The following is a 26,470-nucleotide window of genomic DNA, read 5'->3' as shown; positions in this document are numbered from 1 at the left end:
AGCCTAAACGCCCTACTGTGTTTATCAAACATGTTTGCCCAGTAGGGTGCTATACTAGGGCAGGAGGCCCTATATTTAGTATCAGTGGCAGGATCTGACTTCAGAAACAATTTGAGGTCTCCCAAAGACCCCAGTTATGCAGCCCATGAGGCGTATAATATTACAGATCATAAACAATTTTAAAAGAATTAACCTTGAGCCAAGATACATTGAGCACGTCGTGTGATGATGAAATACTTTGAGTGATCTCAGCCATGGAGAGTTCGAATAAAACATTTCACTGCCGTCTGCTAGCCAAGTGCTCGATGTTACCTTCAAAGTCCTTAGTGTCCGACAAGATTTTATAAAAGATACTGATAGTGCCCTGACTCGGTATCCTAGCAAATTTATCCAGATATTCATTACTCTCAAATACTGCCTTATTGGCTGTCAGCAGTCTAAAAAATCCCTTGGCTGTAGGTATCTAAACAATACCATGCCAGGCATTTCAAATTCCGCGGGATCAAAGTGGATATGGCTTAGCGTCTTCTCTAGACAATCAGGGAACAATCCTTCTTCCAATGAGCAATAAAATAAATTATCCGTTGTTGTGTGCTTTAGGATGGATATTCATTCTCCATTTATCTGGAAATAAATTTATTCCGTGGCGGTCCAAAAATCTACTGGCTTAAGTTACAGGGCACTGTCTTCTTGCAGTAGTACAGTACAGTTAGGCTCCTCGGTCACACAGGCGGGTGTCTCGAGAAAGGTACAGTGTTGTGGTGCTGGTAAGTGAACATGTCTTTCATGGAGGGAATGCTTCTTGTGGGGGCCTGTTGCGACTTCGCCATCTCTAAATAGTTCTTCACTTCTTGGACGTTCCGTGGATTGGTGGCCATTTTAAGGCCATATACCGTCTCCTATCTGTGACTATGATGACTTTTATGATTTACTCAAAGAACTCCGGATTACAGTTCATGAAATCACAGTTTGGGCAGGTTTAAGGCTCGGCTGCACTCTTCAGCCACTGTAATACTATTCCTGGGCACATGTGGTGTAGCTTTCATTGTTTGAAAATATCTGGATATCACCATTATGCCGCTACTCTTTTCCTATCAGCAAAATATTAAGTACCTCTATAGTTATTGTGCCATCTGACTGTGCCATGGCTTCTGCCACCCTCCTTACTCTGGTGTAGTTTTCTATTGAGGTCGGCTTGGACCACCCATCCTACATACCTTTGGTTAGTGATTCTCTTTGGTGTGTGGGAGACATCAGAAGATCGCCACAAGAACTACAATCAAGGTATGTACTCCACAAGAATATAGTGGGATATTCACTTCTAGATATGATACACAATCTTGACAGGCGAGAGAGCTCTTGGGAATCGCTATTTGAGAATCGCAAAATGAGATGTAATTAAAAATTAGCAAATACTTTGCGATTCCTTAGCATTCCTTAAATGCGACTCACAAATTGCGAGTCGCAATTAAGGAATGGCTTCCCATTCATTTCTATGGGCCAAGAGGCCCATGGGAATGAATGGGAATTGCATGCGCAATTTGCGAGTACCCAATAGGTACTCGCAAATTGCGCATGCAAATTCAAGGGTGCAAGGGTTCCAAAAGGACACCCTGTTGGACCCCTGAAATGTGCATGTGTGCTAATATGGCGCACATACATGCCATACGGGCATGTATGTGCACCATATGGCACTTTGAAAAATGCAAAAAAGTGAATTTTTCAAAGAAATCGCAAATTACCAACAACCTGAAGTTGGTGGTAATTTTGTGATTTCTTAAGCCAAAATCGCACAACTTGGGTGCTTCCTACATTGCATTTAAGGAATCGCAATTTGCGATTCCTTAAATGCATTCGCAAATTTTGCGACTCCCTATTTTGCGAGGGCCTTGTATCATCCCAAAAGGCTTTTTCCCATTCGCAACCGGCGAACGGGAAAAGGGCTTGATACATAGGCCCCTTGATTCTTGCCTAACACTTTCACTTTCTCTTAGGGGGATACTTGGTTCACCTAGTATCTGCCTATGCAGTAACATCAACCTGCTGCTCTGTATGACATAAGGATGTACATCATTATCTGTATCCTGAAGTGTACTTGTTCTCCCTAGTTTATGATGGATGGACTTAGTAGATTCACCAGGGTTCTTCTTAGCTCATCAGAGTACAGACTGCTGGTAATCTGCATTACTATGTGGGCTCTAGTGGGCCACCAGAGTTGTAACTGCTGCATTACGATCCACTTTTCACCTCTGTTCAGTAGGATCTGGATAATCTTGTGGACATCCTCCCCTGTAAGTAAAATGGGAGAGCCCCCTGGGTGCTTGCAGGACTGCCGAGTGTTCACTGATCAACACAAAGTGCAATGTGTGCTCAGTCTGATGTGTGTTGTGATGAGGAGAATGTTGATGGAGTTGTAAGGCTTGTGTAGGTATAGATTTTGTGGTGATTGTGGAATATGCATCAGATACTGGGATGGTTCATGGAAGTGTGGATGTGAGGCCCTTGTTTAATGAGTATGAACATGTTGAGAAATGGAATGTTCTATGACCATGGGTTCTAGCCTCAGGCACTTAGAAGGTCATAACGCGCCCAGATAGGAATTGCCCTTGTTCTCATTTGTTATTAGCTGGAGATAAGCATCCTAGGAAGGTGTGGGTCAGGACCTATGTTGCTTCCAGGTTGACCGCTTCTGGTGAATGTGCTTGCAATGGTTTGTCTCTTTATATTCCTTCCTGCGGGCAGGACTTCCAACGGATTGGACTTCTTGCTGCTTCCTGGTTGGTTGTTTTTACTACACGGTGCTGACATCTGGCTTGGAATCGGCTCTTTATAGTCCTTCTTGTGGATAAAGCATTCTGTAGGTTATCAATTGTATAGTAATTGAACATAAAATACTGATGGTTAGTAGATGCTGAGTATTAGATTATGGATATGCCATTCCGATGTATTCAATACAGGAGGTTGTCTCCTATGGCCAATGTGTTTTAAATTCAATAAGGCATTTTGAGATTAAAACAACATCACATGAGCAAGACCTTCTGGTGATTAGGAAGATAAAGACTGTAGGGTGCTGTTTTGAGTGAGCATTAGCATAGCCTTTTGAGTGTTCTGCTTGCTACCATTGAATGCCATGTAACCTTACAGTCATCACTTCTCACTATGGGAGGACCAAGCACGGTTTCCTGGTTATCTTACTGTCCTCTGTCCCAAGCCCGCCTAGGCGCCAGGTGATCACAGGGAGTAAGGCAGAACCTCAAGATACCACACTTGCTGTTGTCACAGTTATGATGAGGCACCTGCATGGCAGATTTCAGATCAAACAACATATCTGATTTGCTAAGAGGCTCCATCCATATATTCTGCCTTCTGCCATGATGTCACTCACAGTGAAGGTAGTCCTTTTCTTACCAACCTGTGGTTGTGTTACATCCGGAAAGAGGAGTTACTGGAGGCTGCAGCATGTTAGTGGGTCTTTGCACTATGCACATAATAAGACATCTTTCTCCATGCCACTTTTGTAGGGTCAGCATCTCTGCAGTCGTATTCACCAGAGGGATATTCCATGGCTCGCTGTGAGTGCCAGTCCAGGATGGCTATGGGCTGGGCATGGAAGCATGAAGAAGAAAGCGAACATTGCATCATCAGTTGGTCTTGCTTACCTCTACTTACAAGGGAGAACGATTGGAATTTCCAGTGCTTGTTTATACTTGTCTGCCAAGGTTGATGTTGTAGCTTCCACATTTCTGCTGCAGTTTTACTAGTGACAACTATGTGGCAGTGGACGACAGCGAACTGGTGTTGTTTAAACAAAGCTGTTTGGAATGCTGTGTTCTGAGCACGAAGAATGATGAATCTACTGAGGGCGAAACCCAAAAGCTCCTGTGGGCGGGTCAAACACAGAAAGGGAGGAAAGCAACAAATACGAGCAAGGTAGCTGAGATGGACAAGAAAGTCTTCTATTCTTGATCAAGGATTCTCTATGGGGAACATGGTAAACAATGCTGTCTCCTAACAGCTGGAACTGTCTTTAGCGAGACCACATAAAATGTTTGATATGGGGGATTTTCATTGAGCGTTTGAATGGTGCCATTCCTTGCAAAACGTGTGCAGATCTGGCCCCAAGTTTCCATATATCCCCAATGGTTCCTTTCCCAGTGTTCGTTTTTCGCAATGTCCAATCCAAGATGGTGCTAACTTATTTCCTGTGATGTCCTCTCCTGATTTAATCATAAAAAGGCTTAGCCCTGAGATAGAAGCATTTCAATACATTAATTTCCCTTTTTTTAGTTACGCTCATTACTCACTTAATCTTTTTTTCTTGAAAAACAATTTAATTGGTATTTTCATGTATTAAAACACGCATATAAGCAATTTAGCAGAGTTACTTCCAAACTTCTAGCCACCTTAGAATTTTTGTATTATAATAAATGCGAGATATACATTGTTATTACCATTACATTAGAGACATCACAGTCCAAGGGAAACTCTCCGATCGGAGGAGTCACCATGTTCCACCAATAATCCAATATACCACAGATTAATTTGTGTTTTTGAGGGTATCCTTGTGTTTTGTAAATCTACTTCTGTAGGATTCCACAACACTCAAGCCCTGCTCTCCATAAGCAATACCTCAAGCTTCAGCAGTTCTCTATGTTTGTGCTATATCCCTTTTGGCTTTTACCAATCCTAAGCCCACAAATGCCCTTGATACCTATTCAGGTCGAGCTCGTATATTCAATAATGCATGGTGCAGACTGAGGACAATAGGGTATCCAAGTACTTTAGTTAAATCTTGGCCTTCCAGAAGCCTCTTCACGCTCAGCAGTTCCAAATCAGGTGCAAGAAATCCCCGTCCTGCTTCTTGGGACCTCTTGCTTGTGGGTGATGACTACCTACCTGTCCTTCAGAGCATCTTTCTCATATAGTCGACTCAGTGTAGATATTTGACCTAAATGAGTGTATAACGAGCTCAGATCGCAACTTACCTTTGTGCCACAATGCAGTCTGGCAGTCTTCATCTTCTTACGTTCCTCAATCGGTCTCTCATGTTCTTGTAATCTCTGGGAATTTGCCTGGTGTGTGAATTACCAGGGATTTGTGGATTTGTGATACTTTTGTCAGGGATTGCGGACATAGTAAGTTTTACCTCTGATGAGCTAAATTCCAGTGAGCTGTGAAGGTGTGTCGGGTATGATGTCTAAGCTGTACATTCTGGAAGAATTGGGATTTCAGTAGCCTGAATTCCTCCTGAAGGCATGTAAATGTTTTAATATATGTGTTGGTGCCCAGATTTATTTATCTTTTTGAGCCTGTTTTTTTCCTCTACTTTTCAGCTGGAATTAGAATTCTGAAAGACCTATGTTGGGCTCTTTCTCAGCCCTGACCCTGTGTAATTTTAGTGCGGTGTTTATAAACTCCTTTAAGATTCACCATTTTAAATAAAGAATTATCCAGATTTCCAAAGTGTTGTTTACTTCCCTGTAATAGTGGGGTTTGTTTTGGTTCAACGGGAAAGTGGGTCTTATATCTTTATTTTATAGCCAGTTCACATTCACTGCTTCTAAATATTTAAGTGCTACAATCACTAGTCTCAGAAAATGTCTCTTCTCTTTTCCTTCCAGGAGAAGTATTGGTCCTCGGTCTATAGCTCCCTAAGCTTCTCAGTGTCGGGAGTCTCAGAAGCTTCACCAAAAGCTTGCACGGTTGGGAAAGAACCAGGTATTATGACTGACTAACAATTACAAATGTAAAAAACTAAATAAAAAACTGAAAAAATTTCTGTTTAAGTCTCTTCTTTTGATCACTAGTTAATCAGCTATGTCATACACATAATGTTAGTAAAATCTCATGGTCTTGGCTAACACAGACCTATAAAAGCCAATCGTTTTGGCATTGGCAGCCAGCCTTTTACCTCTGAGAAAGAAGGAAATAAAGGCGGCAAGAAAGAAGATAAGAAAGAATGCAAGAAGGAAAGAATAAAATAAAGAAGGAAAGCAAGAAAGAATTAAATAAATGTTAGAAAGAGGAAAGAAAGTAAGAAGGAAGAAACAACGAGAGAAAGAAAGAGAAGGAAAGAAAGGAAGAAGAAAGAAAGAAGAAAAAAGGAAGAAAGAATGAAAAAAGTGAAAAGAATGAAAGAAATAAAATAGGAAAGGAAGACAAAAAGAAAACAAGAAAGAAGCAAAAAAGTAGACAAGGAAGGAACATAAGAAAGAAGGAAAGAAAGAAAACTGGAAATATTGAAAGTAAGAAGGAATGAAAAAAGAAAGGAAAGAAGATGAGAAAGAAGGAAAGAAGAAAAAAGCAGGGAAGAAAGAAGACAAGAAAAATGGAAAGTAAGAAGGAAGGAAAGATGGAATGAAAGAAAGAAATAGAAATAAAAAAGAAGGAAGGAAAGCAAGAAAAAAGGAAAGATAGCAAGAAACAAACAAACAAGGAAGGAAATAATTTTTTTAAGTGTCACAAGTGCTGCAAATTAAACATGAGAAAGGCTAATTTTCTTCCTGAGCAAAGTTTATTAAAGAATCATTGGTGAAACTGAATCCAGAATAAATGTGTTCTGAAGAATTGTCCACCCTCTTGTGAATTCACATGTATAATACTGAAGCTTTTGGGTTGTGTCCTGCATGCATTGTAAAAAGAGAATAACAATACAGAACAGTTTCAAATGGATGCAATCTGTTATGCTGTGAAATACAAGCAGTCAAATAAACAAAAGACACTTCAAAGGAATTTACAACAGCATTGATAAAAGACAGGAACTGATAAAGCTAGAATGTGGCCTGTTTTTTCATCTAGTAGAAAGCATCCTGCTCAGGCGCTAAACACAAGGGCAACACTAAAGTAATAATACAGTAAAATAAAAACTCTGGCACTGAAGGGAACTACCTTTGTGTGTGGACATGTTCAATGTGAAAGAGCAAAATTCAGTCTCTCAAAGTGAAGCTGACCAGTTACTGAAATAGGCAAACCCATTGTCCCATGCTGTATGCTGTAGTGGATGGAAGAAAATGTGCATGATACAACAACAGACTAAGGGGAGAAGATAGGTGGCTGAAAGTCCCTTTAAGTAAGTATATTATACATATAATTGTAGTCTTGCCTAACGTCAGACCTAAGAATGAACTCTGAACCATTAACGCCTTCAGCGCGGCGCGGATTTCCACGCTGTGCTGAAGGTTCGCGGCGGGGCCATGACGGAGCGGTTCCGTCATGCGCACAGCGCAACCGACGCGCATGATGGAACCGCTCCGTCATGCGCATCGAAGGGGTTAACGGATTCCTGGCCTTCTGTTCTTCAACTAGGTTGGTCATTTCAGCCCCCCACCGCCACCTTTCATTCCTGTATTATCCCATGCACCTGGATAGCCATAATCCTTCCCTTGACTGAGACGGAAGAGTGTGATTCGCTGGTGGAAGGCTGGGCACCACCAATCCTCAAATCAGCTCTTAGGTTCCATTTCTTCTCATGTTGCAGGATCTGCTGTTTTAAACACTGTTGTCAGCCGGTTGTGCTGAGCCTCCACTCCGTCGTTCTCATCTCTGCATTTCTCCTTTCAATATTTGTTCCAACTGTTCAAGGACCAGTTGCCCTTGCCTCAACCTCCTTCTCCTCCATCACGATGTTTCTCTTTTCACACAGCTCTGTCTTCCCTTTCTTTGTGTCCTGATGACAGTCTTAGTCTTTCATTCCTCTTTTTATATTCTCCTCCTTCTTATGTCTTTCATCTTAGCCTTTCTTCCATTTCCTCTTCTATTTGTTCCAGTCTGCATTTTCTGCCTGTGAGGTAACATAGTTTCAGCCCTTTCAGGACAACTTTCTAAGTATGCTACCTCGTCACATGTCCTTTGTGGCTTTATGCTTTTAATCTCAACCCACTTAAGGAGACACGTGATACCCTTCACATGTACACTAAGGGCAGGGTGGCTCAGTGGCTACTGGGAGGAGTCGCTCTTTTCTCAATCAATCAAGGAAACTTAAGAGACTTTCAGTGTTCAGTTCTTGATAGATTAGTAGACCAGATATGTTCTCTGGGTCTCTGCGGTTCGCAAACTCTGGTCCCAGAATTTGTATAGGTTTAGGGGTTCCTCACAAAGATATAGAGGAACGTGTCTCTGATTGACCCCTCAATTCTGAGCAGTAAGATTCCTTTTCCCAGTATGATGAGTTAGTGGGAGCAAAGTTGGTATGGCATTCTTTCATTGGGGGTGGGGGCTACATTATGGTTCAATCATAGCTTCTCCAATTCCCAGTTCCTCTCCTGCAGTGGTGATGATACCAGCTTGGGCATGATTCACCATGGACTAGGGCTGGAGTAATCCTCGGTGGTGCCAAATGGCCATGATAATTTATATTTAGGCTATCTGGTTTAGGTTTAAACCTATTATAACTGATAAAACCCCACCAAAAGGAAAATAGCCATCACCAGTGTAAACATATAAACACTGAAAAAACACCATCACACCCACAAACTAAGTGCCATTCAAAGAAAGGAAAAGATGAGTGGAAGAGTCATTGTTATTTCTTCCAGAAGGAACCAATACAGTGTAACTTTGTTATACAAGGCAGCAGCAAGAAGTGCTGGACTAGCAATATTCTGCTTGAGTTTTGTTGTTTAGGGGTGTCACTAAAATATTGTTTCTTCTTCCTTCTGCTTTTTTTCGGTTTTGTGGTCTTTGGTCAAAAGATGCAGTGTTTGGAAGCATGTTTTAGGTCTTATTTAGTTATTTTATAAACTGTAGAGAATCAGTAAATCAAAATTATACTTGATATTTTGGCTACATTTGATTTCATTGATAGGTAAAATGGCTGGTTTCATAAGAATTCTTTCCCAATATGTACCATCACATTTACCCACAGACAGAAAATGGGTGAAATCCTTTGATACATCAGCCCCCTTTTCTAGTGAGTCAATCTTAATTATAGGTAAATTGCCAAAAGCCCCAGGCTTTAAACATACAATTCAAGGTGTAGTGACAGGTAGTCAGCAAGCATCTGAGATAGTGGTGAAAACATGACAACAGACGTTTGGTAAACATGGCAGTGTCACTTGGAATGCTGCTGTAATAAGTTCCTACCAAGTTCAATAAAGATTGGAGTGATAGTGTTTGTATTTGCAGTAATTCAGCTATGTATATGAAAAAGTTGTATGATGACCTGTCAAAATCGATACCTGAGCTGAAGTGCTTCCCTGTAAGAGATCCTTGTCACTTGCTAGATGGTATGCTGAAAGCATCTTTACAATTTTCAGTTAATGAAGAATTCTATTGACTTTATTGTCCATTCTGGTGCACTTTTTCGTTATGCCCAGGAACTAAATGCAAATATTTCTCATTTTGTGCTTTGTATGGCATCAAATAAAGATTCATCCTAACTGTGTCATTTAGCTGTGGTTCTCAGTTCTAAAGGCTGTGAATGCTATATTACTCATGTGGGGACCGTTTACAGAATGTTTGCTTAGTGATGATGAGAAAGGCAAGAAATGTGATGATCTTTGGTCACATGTTGATAGTGATGTGAAAAAGTACAGTCTACTGCAAGCTTAGGTTTTTGCATGAAAACATGAATGCTGTAATGGACATAATCAAAATTCTAGAGTCTGAAAACACCCCTGTCTACCAAGTATTCAGCGTAATTGGTGTAGATGTGAAAAATCTTGAGAGTAGGCTGGGCAACACTTTTAGTCACTTTGGCACTGAAACATGCTCCATGTTAGAATTCTTGCCACTTGATAAGCAAAGAAATGTTGAGGAGCAATTCAGGAAATTTTATTTTACAGTCTATGAGAAATGACTTGCAATGATGCATAGTAATGTCCCTTCATCAACCATGGAATTTGAAGTTAATGAAGCCTCATTGAGGTACTCTTCACAAGTTCTAGATCCCTTCTGAATTTTCTCCAGACTTTGAAAAGTACTGCGTAATTTTTGACCGCTTCAATAACTGAGGGCATATGCGCCCAATTCAACGCATATATTGCAGAACATGTCCTAGAGAATCACAATCTTCAGGTGCTCCAGCATTGGCATGGAAAGCTATGTCATTGGCGAAAGTTAGTAAATTGTGTACTGGCTGTTTTGGTGTTGCCCGTCTCAAGTGCCAATGTTGAAAGGGCCTTTTCACTGATAAACCTTTACATAGGAAGGAGAGAGCGAGCATGCATGACAAAGACTAACTAAAGAAGTACTGTATGGTGTACTACAATAAGTTTGATCTGCAAAAATGTATTTGGACCTCATTTACCCTGTACGCACGCTGTCTATACACATGCACTATCAGTGTAAAAAAGCAAGCAATAATTAAAAGCAAAACATTCCATAAACACCGGAAAAACACTGTTTCTGTTGTTTTTAATGGCGTGAAAACGAGTAACCACTGATAACCACTGTTTTTAAGGTATTGAAAACACGGGAAAAAACCCCACCAGACTATACCAAATATAGAAACTGAAAACAGGTAAGCCTATTTATATTGGATCACACTTATCCTTCTTTAGAGTTAAAAGGACTTTTGATTGCAGCAGTCACTCACACATGCGTACCGGTGAGAATGGAATGTCCAGTATATGTGCAGGTGATGAACCTCTATCAAGGCTCTTCAGCAACCATGTAAACTTCCATCAAGTGCATTTCACTCACAGATATTACACTGGGCAGATAAAACCAGAGCAACACAATTACACACTATGCTATGGCCCAATCTCAGCCTCAGAGGACCATCAGACAGACTGATCCACAGAGAGTAAAGGGCAGAGAGGCAACACTTGAAGACCCCTTTAAGACAGATCTGTTGGCGGCCATAGAGGTGAATCTGCTGCAAACTGGCCTCTGGAAAGTGGCACAGATGGTGCACATGGTGGAAGGCTCACTTCCAGGCCTAAATAGTGAGGTCAAGAACCTAAACACACAATTGGCAAAACTGACCACAGCCATATGTCCTTAAAGAGATGGTTGAAGATGCTGCAATAGCCTGCGCTTCGTGAGTTTCCCGGAGTAGGCAAAATGAAGCAATACAGAGTTGTACCTGGAGATTTGGATCTGGGGAGTGTTTCAGCCTGGCGGCTGTCTCCCAAGGGGTGGGTCGAATCACGATCCAGGAAGCTGACAGGACAGATAACTCTGTGACAGTGAGCACGGGTTCTGCAGCTGAATGTCCGATCCTGTAGTATGGCTGGGTAGGCCTAGGTTTGCCCCAAAGATCACACTCGCAGAGTATGTACGGTAGCGGTATATTAACTGAACCACACCTGGCTCCCCGGGCCATTTATTTTATTAAGCTGGCCTTACACCAGACGTCACCACTGCACTTACACGCACGGGAATTACAGACATTCTCCCGTGCAAAACTCACATAATGGTGTTGCCCAGTATCCGGCAACACTACATTTCTCCTTTATGAGGATATATAAACAATTTAAACATGGAATAGGAAAACACCCCAAAAACACAGTATTTCACTTTAGTCCATACCACGATACATGCCTCACATCACACTCTTACTTGGTGTCGTGGAGGGGATATGAATACTTACAAATGCAGAATCGGCATTAGTCCCAGGTTAGCCACACACAAAGTCATTGTACTTCTGAGAGGGCTTGGGGTGGGGTTGCAGCTATCACCCCAGACTGAGGAGTCCGGTGAGGTTCTTCCCGGGCTCACAGAACTGGCAGCTCTTGGGCTCCTGCTGAGTGCCACTGGGGGCATGCCCGCAGTAACCTGAGATGGGCCGGGCAACGGTGTTGAGAACAGTTTCTCAGAATGCCCTGCTCCTGGTTCTGACTGTTGTCTTCTTCGGTCTCCGATGGGCTACTCGCCGCAACATCTTCCCACGGGTCAGCCGACATGGATACAGTGGTGGGCCTCCACTGGACTTTCTTGAATTAGGAAATATTCCTTGAGATGCACTTGTGGCCTCTCTTGGCTGTCACTTTTGTGCCTTTTATGTCAATAACAATCCATGAATCAAGTTCGAAGGACAGTCTGAACTTTTCCGCCTGGGTGGCACTCTTTCACAAGCACATGATCACCTAATTTGATGGGGCTCTCCTTAGCCTGCCATTTTTGGGAGGCGTACACATTGGTGCAGGTTCTCCGGAGGTACTACTGATTTGGGGGGTTAGGCATGTTCAGTTCTGTACGATTTGTATCACCTTGGTGAGGGTTCCCATCAAACACTACACTTACCCGTTAGCTTGGGGCCACCGAGGGGTTATGCGGCGGTGCTTGATGCTGTGAGAGTTCAAGTAATCGGCTAGGTCGGAGCTGTTGAAGGGAGGCCCATTATCCGTGCGGATCACTCTGAACAAGCCATGAGTGGCCATGAGCTTCTCCGGATACGAGATGACTTCTGAGGCAGATGTTGTTGCTATGATTTCTACCTTGGGATAGCATGAGTAGTCATCTACTATGACCAGCATGTGCTGTTCCCCAAGTAGGCTGCCAAAATCGGTGCTTACTCTCTACCACAGGGAACTAGGACCAATTTCAGTTATGACAGGTGCAGGGCGGACAGGTGGGCTCATAGCAAGGATGACTGGACAACTTTGCACGACTGCTTCTACTCTCTGATCCAGACCCAGGAACCAGACCTTGCTCCTTAGTCAGTTCTTAGACTTCATGATGCCATGATGCGCCCCATGTGGCAGGAGCTCTGCTTTCTGTGTGAGGCTTTCTGGTAACATGAGTCGCAGACCTCTTAATGGACACCCATCGCTGGTGAACGACAGCTCCTGGCGAACATGATACAATGCCTTGAGGGTGGACAGGACAGCCTCTGTGTGGAAGGACGTCAGATTTTGAAGTGGTAGCCAGTCTCCGGTGGTGACTGACTTGATAGTGATTTGTAAGCAGTCATCATGTTGGGTGGCCTACCTTACTTCCAGCAGGGACATCGGGAATGGTTTGGAGCGATCCACAATCATCCGCATGTATTCTTCTGTTTTCGCAGCTTCGGCAGCCTCGGGAGAGTGGCTGGTCGAGCATGCCTGACCAAGAAAAAAGATGGGTTCCGTGTGACAGGTCGGTATTCCACAGTGAACTGGAACTCTTGCAGCTGCAGGATCCACCTTTCAATCCTCTGGAAGGCCTTGACGAGGACCCTTGGAAGAGCGGGATCAGTGGCTTAGGGTCTGTAATGGTGGAGAAGGGATGACCATACAGGTTGATGTAGAAGTGCCTGCAGCCCCATAGGAAGGCACTCGCCCCACACTCTATTTGAGAATATAACTGCTCCGTGGGTGTGAGTGTGTGGCTGGCGTACACCACCGGGGCCCATTCTCCACATTCTTGTCGTTGAGCTAGCACCTCTCCAAGGCCAGTGGGACTGGCTTCTACCACTAATTAGGACTCTCTTCGGAGTTTGAAGTTCAACAGAGAGGTATCGCCGGACAGGGCAGCCTTGGTCTGTCAAAACGCTTCTTCTTGCTCTGGTCTCCACACTCACAGGCTGGATGACTTGGTGAGGTCCCTGAATGGGTCGGTAATGTTTGAGATGTTTTTCATGAAGCATCCACAGTTCGTCACCAAGCCTCGGATACTGCGGACACCTGACACTGATGATGAGGCCGGAGCCTCCTGTATGTCCTATACTTTGTCGGGGGTCCAAGCCAATCCCTGTGTTGAAAAACAATAACCGAAGAAGCTGATTTCCTTTCGTAGGAAGTTGCACTTCTCGCCTTGCAGCATGAGCCCTCGTTTTTTGAGGCCTGGTGAAGACGGCATGGAGGTAAGTCAGATGTTCTTGAAGCATGGGAGAGTGAACTAGGATATCGTCACTCACTTTGAGCACTCCGGGCAGGCCATAGAGAACATTTTTTACAATGTTATGGAAAACTTTGGCTGCCATGGAGATGCCGAAGTTGAGCCTGTGTACCTCCAGAGGTCTATGTGAGTTCAGAAGGTGGTAATGGGACGGGAGTCCAGGTGCAGTGGGATTTGATGGTAGCCGACCTGAGGTCCATTTTGGAGAATCATTTGAAGCCCAACAGCTCCACGATGATGTCATCTATGGTTGGTGTAAGATGAGGTTCCCACTTGATCACCAGGTTCGGGACCCTTATGTATACGCAAATGTGGACTGCATCAGGCTGCTTGGGCTTCTTTGCCACAACAATGGGGGATACTCACGGTGTGGGGCCTCTCACTCACTTGATGATACCAGCTTTCTCCAGGAGCTTCAGTTCGGCCTCCACCTTGGGTAGAAGGTGGAATGCAATCCTTGAATGTTGGGGGGCCACTGGGGAGACAGACTCATCTACTTGCAGTTAGATGTCCGGCTTACCAGGCAGCCGATTCCGTTGAATAGAGGTGCGAAATCCTGTAGTATCGATCCAGATCGTATGCATGCACCCCAAAAGGCAAATTGTATGAGGTTCAGATCCTGGGCCATGCGGCAACTGAGAAGGAATCCTGACCATTCTTGTGATATGTAAACTTTCACCCTCCAGCAGGTTGAGTCATGAGATAGGCCAGCTTGGAACACACCACGAAGCTGCAGCGGTGAGAGGTTGCCAAAAGCATATACCTGCACATTAGTGTTCCGGAGGGACGGTGGGTCAGACAGGCTGTGGTAGACGTCTGTGGCCATAAAATGAATCGAGGCATCGGGTCTATGAGGGCGGAGACTGTGTGGTCCTGCACTTTGATTCGGCATATAAGGGCTGCCTGGGGATTGGCTTTGAGGGTAGCCAGCATCCTCACTAAGTGGACAATAGTTGCACCATCTCCGTCCATGCCGCCCTCCGGTAGGTTGGCTGGGTGTAGTTTCACTGTACGGAACGCTTTCAGTGGGCCATTGGGTCGTCGTCCATGTGAGGAGCTACAGACTTTGGAGAAGTAGTTTGATTTGCCACACACACTGCAGGTTTTGCCACTAGTGGGGCAGTTTCCGGTGTGAGAGTAGGGGCCACCACCCCATCTACAGGTGCGGGCTTGTGGACCTTGCTTGGCAGAGCTTGGTGAAGGCTTTGCCTGTAAGCACCACCTTCCTGGACGGCATTGACGCGCCCTTTTTTGATAGGGGTTGATGAGTTAGGGTCTATGTGGGCTGCTCGAGCTTTGGAGAGTCCTTTAGAGCGCCCTAACATCAGGATGACTCTTTTGGACATATTGGGCTCCTGTAGGATACGTTCACACAGTTTAGAGGAGGCTCACCCTTGAATGAATTTGGCTCAAACTTTGTCATCTTCGTCTGGAAGAGTACATGTGCTGGCAAGCTCCCTTAGCCGCCCATGGAAAACATCCACTGATTCCTTCAGTAGCTGCCGAGCTTGGCGCAAAAGAAAGCTTTCGTAGACCTAGTTAGCATAAGGCTCAAAGTCTGCTGTGATGGCATCCCTCAGGGTGATGTTGTTTCATGGGGGAACAGCCTTGACCACAGAATTCGATATTTTATGGATGTCAGCTCCTCCCAGATGTAGGAGCATGGGGCGCCTGCGGGGATTTTAATCAAAGCAAACACAAGGAGATGATGGACGGAGTGCTGAAACTTTTCAAACACTCACCCCCAGTCACAGATTTGGGTTGAATCCATCATCATTCTTTAGCTCACTTTGCCACACCAGTTCAGACACAGCTATATGCAAATCAGTCTTGACCCTGTGCCTCATGGGAACAGTCCAGCCCGAACTGCCAAGCCATGTTTTCCCTGGACCGGAAACAAGCACCCTGGGACCAGTTTAATAGCTTCAAAGTAGTTCTCCAGGTGCTCCAGCCATGCTTTCCAGCGAGCAGCTTGGGAGGGTGGAGGTCCCATCATCATGAAAGGTTCCAATGGAGGGTTGGAAGCCATGTGCCCGAGAGGTAGAGCACAGCAGGAGCGGCTGGGAGCAGAGAAGGTCACAGTCCGGGGGCCTGAGGGTCCTTTGTGCTGGCTATATAGTAGGGGATGCACAGGCCTCGCTTTCTGGTGTGTGCAGGGGGTGTACTACGTAGTGGAATGGTCGAGCTACTCACCTTCGGAAGGCTCACTGATTTGTAGGGCTCCTCTTGGGTTGAAAGCTTTGAGGCTTTGTCCTTTGCTCTTTTTCTTTTTTTTTGTTTATTTTGATTTTGTTACCCCCCTGCCTCGTGGGGTTTCTCTTGTGGGTCGGGAGTACTCAGTTGTCAGGTAACAGAATGGGTCAGCCACCACACTACCTCTCAGATGGGATACGCTCCCCGCTGACCAAGACTTTCACACATGCCACAGGAGATGTGGCATGTGTGGGCTCTTGGGCTCCATGTATGACATTCCACTGAGCAGGACAAGGTGGGCCGCTGCATTTGGCCAGCAAAAGCGTCGGCTGAAAAGACACCGTCGGTTTCCCTCAGCGGGCGCTGCACAAGATGCGGACGGCGAGACCAGGTCCATCGAGAGACTGCAGGAATCAGGGTGAGCGCAAGAGGATTTCAGTCGGGTACGTGGCCCCCTCGTCGCCAATGTAGTGTGGCTTGGTAGGCCTAGGTTTGCCCCAAAGATCACGCTCACCGAGTATGCGAGGTAGTGGTATATTAACTGAACCACGTCCGGCTCCCCTTGCTATTCATTATCTTAGAGCGAGAAAGTAAAAGACACACAATTGATGGACGGAATGCAGAACAAATCAAAACATTCACCCCCAGTCAAGAGATCTGGGTTAAATCCATCATTCTTTTACTCACCATGCCACCCCAGTTTAGACCTGGCTATATACAAATCAGCATGGAGAGCACGGGACCCACGTCTGGGCATGCCCAGACGTGGGTCCTGGGCTCACTGTGCCACTGGAATCAAGCTATCCTGGCTGAAGATGGGTGAAACCCCAAAACCGGTCCTAGGATTCTTGTTTACGGTCCAGGGAGGACCTGGCTTGGCAGTTCGGGCTGGACTGTTCCCATAAGGCACAGGGTCAGGACTGATTTGCATATGGCCAGGTCTAAACTGGGGTGGCATGGTGAGCAAAAGAATGATGGATTTAACCCAGATCTTTTGACTGGGGATGAATGTTTTGATTTGTTCTGCATTCCGTCCATCAATTGTGTTTTTTTTTTGCTTTCTCGCTCTAAGTGCGCCAGGTATGCCCAGACGTGGGTCCTGGGCTCACTGTGCCACTGGAATCAAGCTATCCTGGCTGAAGAGGGGTGAAACTCTGGAACCAGTCCTAGGATGCTTGTTTCTGGTCCAGGGAGGACCTGGCTTGGCAGTTCGGGATGGACTGTCATATGAGGCACAGGGTCAAGACTGATTTGCATATGGTCAGGTCTAAACTGGGGTGGCATGGTGAGCAAACGAATGATGGATTTAACCCAGATCTCTTGACTGGGGGTGAATGTTTTGATTTGTTCTGCATTCTGTCCATCAATTGTGTGTCTTTTGCTTTCTCACTCTAAGTGCGACAGGTATGCGCAGACGTGGTCCCGTGCTCTCCATGCCACTGGTGTCAAGCTATCCTGGCTGATGAGGGCTGAAAGCCCAAAACCGGTCCCAGGATGCTTGTTTCCAGTCCAGGGAGGACCTGCCCTGGCAGTTCGGGCTGGACTGTTCCCATTGGGCACAGGGTCAAGACTGATTTGCATATGGCTGGGTCCAAACTGGAATGGCATGGTGAGAAAAAAAACCAATGGATTTAGGCCTATATCTCTGTACTGGGGTGAATGTATGACATTGATCTGCGTTCTGTCCATCAATTGTATTTGCATTATTCATTATCTTAAGCAGGCCGTATGCCAGATGTCACCACTGCACTTACGAGCGTGGGGGGGTTACAGACATTCCCCTGTGCGCTACTCACATAATGATGTTGCCCAATATCCAGCAACACTGCAGATCCCTGAAATGACGGGTGAAACTAGTGCAGTCCAGGAGCGGTCCGTCCAATCGGACTTGCCAGGCAAAAAGCCCTAGAGTTCACATGGCAACTGACGTGTCCTAGTTTGATCAGAAGCTTCAGTTGGGCGGAGCGGCCTCAAGAAAGCAGAGGACATGGGGTATGAAGCCCTATGTATCTGGTTGCCATCTAACAACTGATGGGGGATTGCAGAAAGTGATACCATTTTGGGCATTCCATCACCCCAGGGATGGGTGCACCATGGGGACTGCCCTGCTGCTCCCCTCTGCCCTCTGAGAACAGTGCTGGCAGAGTTGTGCCAATCAAAGCTGCCTTGTTTAGGATGGGCCCAGTTTGGTTGATACCCTGCTGTGATTTTCTCACTGTTGAGTTGGACCTCTGTTTTTGAGAGCTTAGTTGATATTGCAATGTTTTGAGGGGGTGGGGGCAATGTGCATGATCACCCAATATGGTGGGAGAGTTAGTGTTACACCTGGGCAATCAACAGTTGGCAGGGTTCAGATTCTACCCATGAGGGGTTGGGTGTTTTCTTTGAATCTCCATGGAAGTTGCAGGCACAAGAGCAGGCGGGTGTTTCCAGACGCCTTATGGCCAACACTGATGCTAAAAAGAGCTGAGTCCTTCTGCTTTTCACAGAGAGCCGCCCAGTGGAAGGGTACCTACCAAGTGCATTTTTGTAACCATGAAGAGAACATTAATGACCTGCAAACTCCAGGGTCTTAATAGTTTCCTCAGCAGTATGGAGTATACTGCTACCTCTGCAGGTATAAAGTACAAATAGTGATGCTGCTGGAGACCCACTTGCTCCGGACAGTTCTTAAAGTCAGGGAAATTATCGAGTGGCCACGTGTATGTTGCTATGTACTTTAACATGGAGTGGGCTGTCCTGTTTGATCCTCTGGGTACATATGCCATAGTGGTAGGGGTCCTTGATGGATTTGAAACTTGTATAGTGAACACCTATGCCCTGAATGTTGATGACAGGTCACAACACTGGGGTAAGCGATGGAGAACTTCCATTTGGTAGACATCTGGCGTACTTGGTTGTGGAGATGATGTTGATCTATACAAAACCTCAGCATAACTGAATAGGAATCTCCCTTATCACTCCCTACTGTTGGTTTTCGATGGTGCCTAGATGGCATAGGCCCAAGATCTCTTTGTGGCAGCTGCCTGTTTATGCTTTGATGGATGAGGCCTTCTGGGGCCAAGTCCGAGAATACATGGTTTTCTTCTTCCAACGCAATGCTGGTACTGCAGACAGTAGGGTGGTGGAATGGGAAAAATGCTGGTACTGCAGACAGTAGGGTGGTGGAATGGGAAGCCTACAAAGTGGCACTGAGGTGGGTAGCGCAGGCATGCTAACATAGGTATACTAACAGTTAGAATACACTCTTATTGAACTGGAACGTAAACAGGCTTGTTGTAAAGATCAGACAGATGCGCACCCTAGCAAGACCCATCTACTGATAAAGGTGAAAAGGCAGATGGAGGTCACCTGCGCCAGACTTGAGAAATAGTTTTGTTTGCAGTATAGGCAGCGCCTATTCCGAGAGGGAGATAAATCAGGCAAACTGTTGCTTGGCTATTAAAGAGAGACAGACACATTTCCGTATCTTTTTGCTGCGCTGCAGTAAAGGCCCTGACATAGAAGCGAGGGACCAAATTGATGACGCCTGATCAGAGTACCTGCAGTTGGAGTTTGCTTAGACTCAGAGGCGCAACTAGAGCCAAATTTCGGGGGGGGCTAAGAAATAATTTCGGGGGGGGGGGGGGCTAATTCTTCCAGCAATCGGCAGAGTGGAGATGCAGGGGCTCTAAGAAGAGGTGAAAAAACAACAAAGCCTCATTAACGAGCAAATAGTCTTTTAAAGACCTGTGAAGTACTCGGATGCGGCTGTGTGTGTGCCCGGGAAGCTGTCTTAGCCCGGGCTGCCACACACAATGGGGGGGGGGTGCTGAAGCCCTTTGAGCCCAATGGGAGTTGCGTGCCTGCTCAGACTCATATCATCCCGCAGGGCATCCTGGACTGATATATAGCCAAGTCCACCATGCCAAGGCTCTCGGAGGAGCAGCGGCTGTCCTTGGAGAAACAACTTGAGCTGGAGAAGCTGAAAGAGGCCCTGTGCAGACCACTGGGGACAGACAGGCTTTTTGCTGAATTAGACCAGGCTCTACCCTCCACAATCTTAGAGAGTTTGCTTGACATTTTTGAGGAAGCAAGGCACTGAGGGCTTCTCCCACCCTCAATGAGGTAGGCGACAGTGGTAGCAGGAGGGCATGGAGCAAAAAGAACTGACTTCATATAGACCTCTTTTAATGCTAAACATGGACACAAAGCAGTGTGTAAGGTCTTGGCCTCCAGGCTGTTGAGGGTGGTCGGCACATTAGTGCACCCTGACCAGACAGGATTTGACCCTGGACAAAGTACTATGTTTAACATCTTGTGCCTCAATTGCGTGATGCATGCACTGGAAGCCTCCAAGGCGTAACAGGCGTTGGCAGCGCTGGATTTGGAAAATATGTTTGATACCATCTGCTGGAAGTATATGTGGGTGGTCCTGCAGGCAATGGGCTTTGGTTCCACCTTTATTTGGTGGGTGCAATTATTGTCTCTAGACCCAGTTGCCAGGTCGCTCATGGGAGGCATTGTCTCAGACTTATGGAAATTGGGCAGAGGCACTAGACAAGGTTGTCCCCTGTCTCCCGGTGTTTTATGCTTGCGGTGGAACTTTTGGCATATCAGCTGTGGTTGAGACTGGAACCCTGCCACATGGTGTCATTGTATGCAGACGACAACCTGATATATCTGCGAGACCAAAGACGCTTGGAGCCCCTCTTCCTACAGGAAATGGGGGATTTGCAGACACGTCTGGACTAAAAACAAACAGATTAAAGTCTAGACTGTTCCCTCTAGTTGGACTTCAACACACAGCTGAAGCCCCCCTCAGGGGTTGGGGCTGCAGTGGGAAATTGACAGGCTACCCTACCTGGAGATTTGGGTGACTGACTGCCCAGTGGCCCAATACGACCTTAACATAAGACGGTAACTGGAGCGTCTCAAACGGTCTGTTCATAGACATTTTAAGGCATGGGCAAAGTTGGCTCTGGCCCAGGACCCCAGCCTTTTAGTCGGGGGGGTCTGATAGATTCTCCTCTGTTCTCCACACAGTCTTACCCTGAAGACCTTGAATGATTCTTAAAGATAGATTGTTTTATACATGTAGGAAAGTAGGATCTGCTTTTATGGTTACCACCACTTTGTGCCTGGTGATATGCTGTTTCAGACTAGTCTGACTGGGATCCTGGTAACCAGGACCCCAGTCTCTGTGCTTTCTCCCCTAAATCGGTTATGGTAAGTACTTAGGTACCTCCCAGATTGGGAAATGGTATATGTGAGAAGTTGGCCTGGTATATGATGCTCACTAGTTAAAGTGATCACCTTGTACCATGCCAAGCAACCCTTATGGTGTGGTTGTAAGTCAACCTTTTCGGACTAGCTGCCCTAGTGGTAGCGTAGGCTAAGCAGTCTTTGAGGCTAAACTCGTGAAGCGTGTTAAGCCAGCTGTTTTACCAAATGTAACCCCCTTTTATACCAATGAAAGGACACCACACAGATATATATTCAAAATATATATGTATTTATTTCTCAAAGTAACCCCTAGTCTCTTTATGAGCACAGGAGCACAAACCGTCAAACAAGATTACAGTAGAATACACAGAAGTTGCACTTTATATGGATAGGCCCTGGTGGCCGCTCGAACCATATACTAAAATAGTGGTATAAGTACCACGAACAGGAAAGGGAAAAGGCCTAGGGCCTCTAGAATCGCTGGGCCTACAAGGAGCTAACTTCATTTAGTGACCAGGAGGATCTTCCGGATGGACTAGGAACTCAAGATTTGGAACACAGGCACTAGAGATGTAATACTACACTTGGGCACAGGAGTGCCAGCTTTACCTCACCCACAGGAAGCGGGTGCATAGGCCTCGAAGTGCGTCGGGTTTCTTCTATCTGTTCCGTGGAGCCTGAAGACAAAGATGCTGCAGACGGTCGGTCCGGGAGAGATGCGGTGGATCCAAGAGTGGATCGGAGATGTTAAAGACCTGTAAGCAGAGGGGACAGTGTTCACAGTCACTAGCCAGTGACCAGCGTGGCACCAGGTGGGTACCAGGCAATGTCGGGTGCAAACAGGAAGAAAGGTGTAGCTTGTCTCTGCAGCCACGTGGTCCCTGGAGGTCGACGACGTCCAGGAGTCAGTTCACGAGCTGTGCCACGCCGGCTCTCGCTGTCGGCGGTGTCGGCGACTTGATCGAAGCAAACAAGCCTTGGCAAAAGCAATTGTTGTAGGAGATGAAATAAGCTGATGGTTCTGACCAGCAAGGTCAGAGGGACTGCTCCTTTGGAGGGGAGCAAGGGCCAGTCTGGAGCAACCAGATCAGCGGTGTATTTTGTAAAGTTCGTCGCCAAGATGGCTACTAGCCAGCGGGCCAGCAACCGGTTAGGCACGTCGAGTGGCAAAATGCAGAAGGGCCCCACGCAGATCGTGGAGATGCTGGAGGGCTCACCTTTGGTGCAGATGCTGCTCGAGAGTTGGGCTTCTCAGATCCCAAAGCACAACTTGGAGGGAGCCTCGGTTGTTGCACTTGTCAGCTTGTTGTTGTCGTTTCAAGATGGCTGGCTCCATGTGTCTCGGTGCCTCCACGGGTCTCCTCTTTTCAGGGACTGTGGATCGGGCGGTGAGAGGTCTGGAGGTCCAGGTCTTGTCAGTCTCTGGGCTCGGGCTCCGGCGGGAGGGGGCGGCAAAGCAGACGTTGATTCGCTGGATGGTGCTTGCGTTAGCAAGGTGGTCACTCCCTGACCACAGGGGAGATTTCCTTCAGTCTTCTGTGCAGCAGAATGTCGAAGTTCCCGTCTTCTTCTTAGTTTCAAGTTGATTCCAGGATGTCTGAAGTCTTAGGACACAGCTCCTACCTTTATGCGGATTCTAGGGGCCGGACTACCTGCTAGGTCCCCCCCTATGGGTGGGACCAGGAAGGGGGGTGGTTACACCCCCAATCCTTTGTCCAGCTCGCCCCAGGCCCGGGACTGGTGTGCCCCAGGACCGGTTTGAACTGGCATATGCACCGAGGCTCCTTGTGAGCCACAGGCATGTCTGGTTTCTTTCAAGCCCTACCTGACCAATACACAAAATCCTGTCTGGGGTGGTGCATGCACCTCCCCTGGCAGGAAACCCTTTGTCCACACCTCCCAAGCTGGAAGGACTCCCCAGCAGCAGGAGGGCAGACTTGTGTCTGTGGTGGCAGCATCCATTTTGTGGAGCTGAGGCTATGTCTGATTTTACCCGGGTTTCAGGTACTGTACATGTCGTGTCCCTCTAGAAGGGTGGAATGCTAACCCCGTCGCCAGAATTGGAGAGGGGTTAGTATTCCAATTCGTATGACACCTTACTCGACATGTTTTGATAAAGCCAAACCAAAGTTAGCATTTAACCGCGAGGTTCATAATGCACTTAAGAGTATATGGTATGACGATATCTGGAAACAGTAGAAGGAAGTTGTTCCGACCACTGCAGACAGGCTCAGCTCATGCCAGAGCACCATCTCACATGGAACCCAGCACTCTGCCTTCAGGATTGTTAAGGCCTGCCATAGGAGTGACTTATAGGTTACCAGGTGTCCCATTTAAGGTTAGGTATAGGTATACTACACCTAAGTAAGAGGTGATTACACCAACTTACCCCAGCTGAGTGATCAGCCAGTTGTGTCAGATTGTTAGGCCAAGCCTGGGGTGGCATAATACATGCTTCAGCCCCTGGCAGGCCTTGGGTACACCAATGCCCTGGGTACCTAGTGTACACTGGTACAGGGGCTGACAGGGTGATCCAACCAATTGGGTATGTACCTAGGGTACATGGAGTCCATTTTAAAGAGAGAACAGCCAGGCTGAGATCCTGAATAGCAGGATCTCAGGCCAACTAAGTCGAAAAACCAGCTAGACACTAGGCAAAAATTTGGGGGTAACCATAGTCAGATATCCACCTTCCTACACAACCCCCTCCCAAACGAAGGGAGATAAGGCTGACCTTGACCAGGTAAGCCTATATTGCCCAAGTGGCCATATAAGGAGGAACCAGCACTGGCATGGTTACCCCCTGTCTCATGGTCCACTAAGCAATCCCTCACCCTAAGGGTATCAGAGGGTCTCCACCATAGGGAATCTCTACCTTTGGTGTGTCTTGGCAAAGTAAAAGGCGGGTGTTGAGATGGAGTACTGAAGTGAGTGTCCTCAAAGTGAGGCCTCAGCTTCCTCCAATCCCCCTCCACCATGGATGCCTTTCTTTCCTGAACTGAGTTGCACTGTGCTCTCAGGGTCAGCCTCTGGCTACCTAAAGCTGGAGGCTGGGTCCCTTTTGTGGGCTTACTGTAGGGACAGGTCAGGTCTGGGGCCCTAAGGTCCCATGTTTGCCTGTACCCAACAGAATCCCTCAGGGGGAGGTCCCTAACTACCTGTAAAGGAGATCCCTCAGGAATGTTTTCACCCATCACCTGACTAGGGCTACTAGCCAGGCAATCCTCATTCTTTTGATGGGGGGTTCTTGTGGACAGGGGCCCTCTTGGGGTCCACTGGCCTCCCTGACCTCTGCAGCCCTGGGCTGACTGAGGCAGGGTAGAGAGAGGTAGGCTACCTGCACCAGACTGGGTCCCACCTTGGAAGGGGCCACTGACATCAGAGGCTCTGCCAGGCCAGGCCTGGCTACCTCTGGGGCAGTTCCTTCACAAGGGGTGAGGTCAGCTCCCTGAGGAGGCTGACTTTTTCCTAATGTCTGGGGAGAGGGAGACTTTTCTTCCTCCCCACTACTCTCTGTTTGTGTGGAGTGATCCATAGTTTCAGGCTTCACTACACCTATGTCAGTCTGAGTATAGGCTGAGACCATTACAGCCTTGCCAACCTTTTCAGGGGGGCACTCAGTTTGTGTTTGAGCTGTGACTGTCACAGCTCTGCCAGTCTCTACAGGGAAGTCTGTCTGTGCCTGGGCTGTGGCTACCACTGCCCTTCCAACCTTTCCAGGGAGGAAATCTATTTGGACAGGGGTTGTGAATGGCACAACCCCACTACCCTTTTGTGAAAGGCCTACCATTTTAGAATGGGTGTCTTGTTCAACTCCAGCCCAAGCTGAGAGTTCTAAGTCATTCCCCAGTAAGCAGTCTACAGGCAAGGTTGGGGACACTGCCACCCTTTTAGGGCCAGTGACACCTCCCCAGCTGAGACATACCTCTGCCATGGGATGACTGTTCTGTTTGCCATCAATGTTGGTCAACTGGTAGGAGAAACCAGGCAAAAGCTGCTCAGAGGGAACTAGCCAATGGGCCACCATTGTGATGCTAGCTCCAGTGTCTCTATAGGCCTCAGCTTTTGTACCATTGATGTAGGGCTCCTGTCTGTACCTACCCAAAGTGTTGGGACAGGCAGTGAAGTTGGCAAACCCCATGCCACCATCACAGACAAGAGTAGTTGCTGTAGGGGAATTGGCTAAGCCAGGGTCCCCCTGTGTTCCCCAAGTAAACCCACCCAAATTTTTGGGGGCACTCCCACCACCTGGGGGATTACTGCTGACAGTAATAGGTGGTGTGACAGGAGTAGTTGGAGGAACAGTTTTGTTTGTAGCCCTTGGGCAACTGCTGTCAGTTTTCCAATGCCCAGGAGTTTTACACTCATGGCAGTAAGGCTTTTTACCTGTGGTAGAGGAGGGAGCTTGGGACCCACCACCCTGTGTGGAGTTTTGGGGCCCTGAGGAAGATTTCTCTTTTGCTTTATCCCCACCCTTCTCTTGAGGTTTGGTGGTATCTTTCTTTTGGTCACCACCCTGATTCTTAGGCCTGATCCTGGTCCTGACCCATTTATCTGCCCTCTTTCCCAATTCTTGGGGAGAGGTCAAATCTGAGTCTACCAGGTGTTGATGGAGGAGCTGGTTTTGACAGTTACTTAATATCTGTTCTCTCATCATCAAATTGTACAATCCTGTATAATCAGATACCTTACTTCCCAGCAACCAACCCTCCAAAGCCTTAGTGGCACATTCAACATATTCAGACCAGTCCTGAGTCTGTGTCTTCTGGGTGTCTCTGAACATTAACCTGTACTGTTCAGTGGTTAAGCCTAACCCATTAACTAGGACACTCTTCAGGACTCTGTAGTTTCTGACATCCTCCTCCCTAACAGTGAGGAGTCTGTCTCTGCCTCTTCCTTCAAAGGAGAGCCAGAGGATTGCTGCCCACTGGTCTTCAGGAACCTGCTGTACTTTGCAGGCTCTCTCAAGAGCAGTTATCCATTTGTGGATATCATCCCCACTTTTGTAGGGGGGCACAACCTTAGACAGGTTCCTATTATCAAAGACCCTATCTTTGTCCTTAGGGACAATGCTGCCACCAGTGGGTATAGACCCACTCTCTCTAGGTTGCCTAGCCTTCCTCAGTTTTTCTTCCATCAGGGCTACTTCTAGCTCCTGCTTCCTGATCCTCAGCTGGGTTTCCTGCATTCTGGCCTCGTGTTCCCTCCTCTGAGGGGTGGTCATCCTTTTCCTGGAGTGACCTTGAGAGCCTCTAGAGGCATGAGAAGCATTGGAGTCACCTGAGCGATTCCTTTGCCTCCCAAGCCCCTGGTT

General features: G+C 46.8%; 1 long non-coding RNA gene across 1 annotated transcript in view; it reads left to right on the top strand.

The window, feature by feature from the left end:
* The window catches only part of LOC146821576 (uncharacterized), a 219,888-nt gene extending 214,133 nt beyond the window's left edge, over positions 1-5,755 (top strand). Inside the window, exon 3 of the long non-coding RNA XR_014963187.1 lies at positions 5,622-5,755. This is a non-coding gene — a long non-coding RNA (uncharacterized LOC146821576). The remainder of the gene's footprint in view (positions 1-5,621) is intronic.
* The last annotated feature ends 20,715 nt before the right edge of the window (positions 5,756-26,470 follow it).

Source organism: Triturus cristatus, chromosome 6 (genome assembly GCF_964204655.1).
Source record: "Triturus cristatus chromosome 6, aTriCri1.1, whole genome shotgun sequence".
In the NCBI taxonomy this organism is placed as follows: domain Eukaryota; kingdom Metazoa; phylum Chordata; class Amphibia; order Caudata; family Salamandridae; genus Triturus; species Triturus cristatus.
This window is presented reverse-complemented; position numbering and strand designations above follow the sequence as displayed.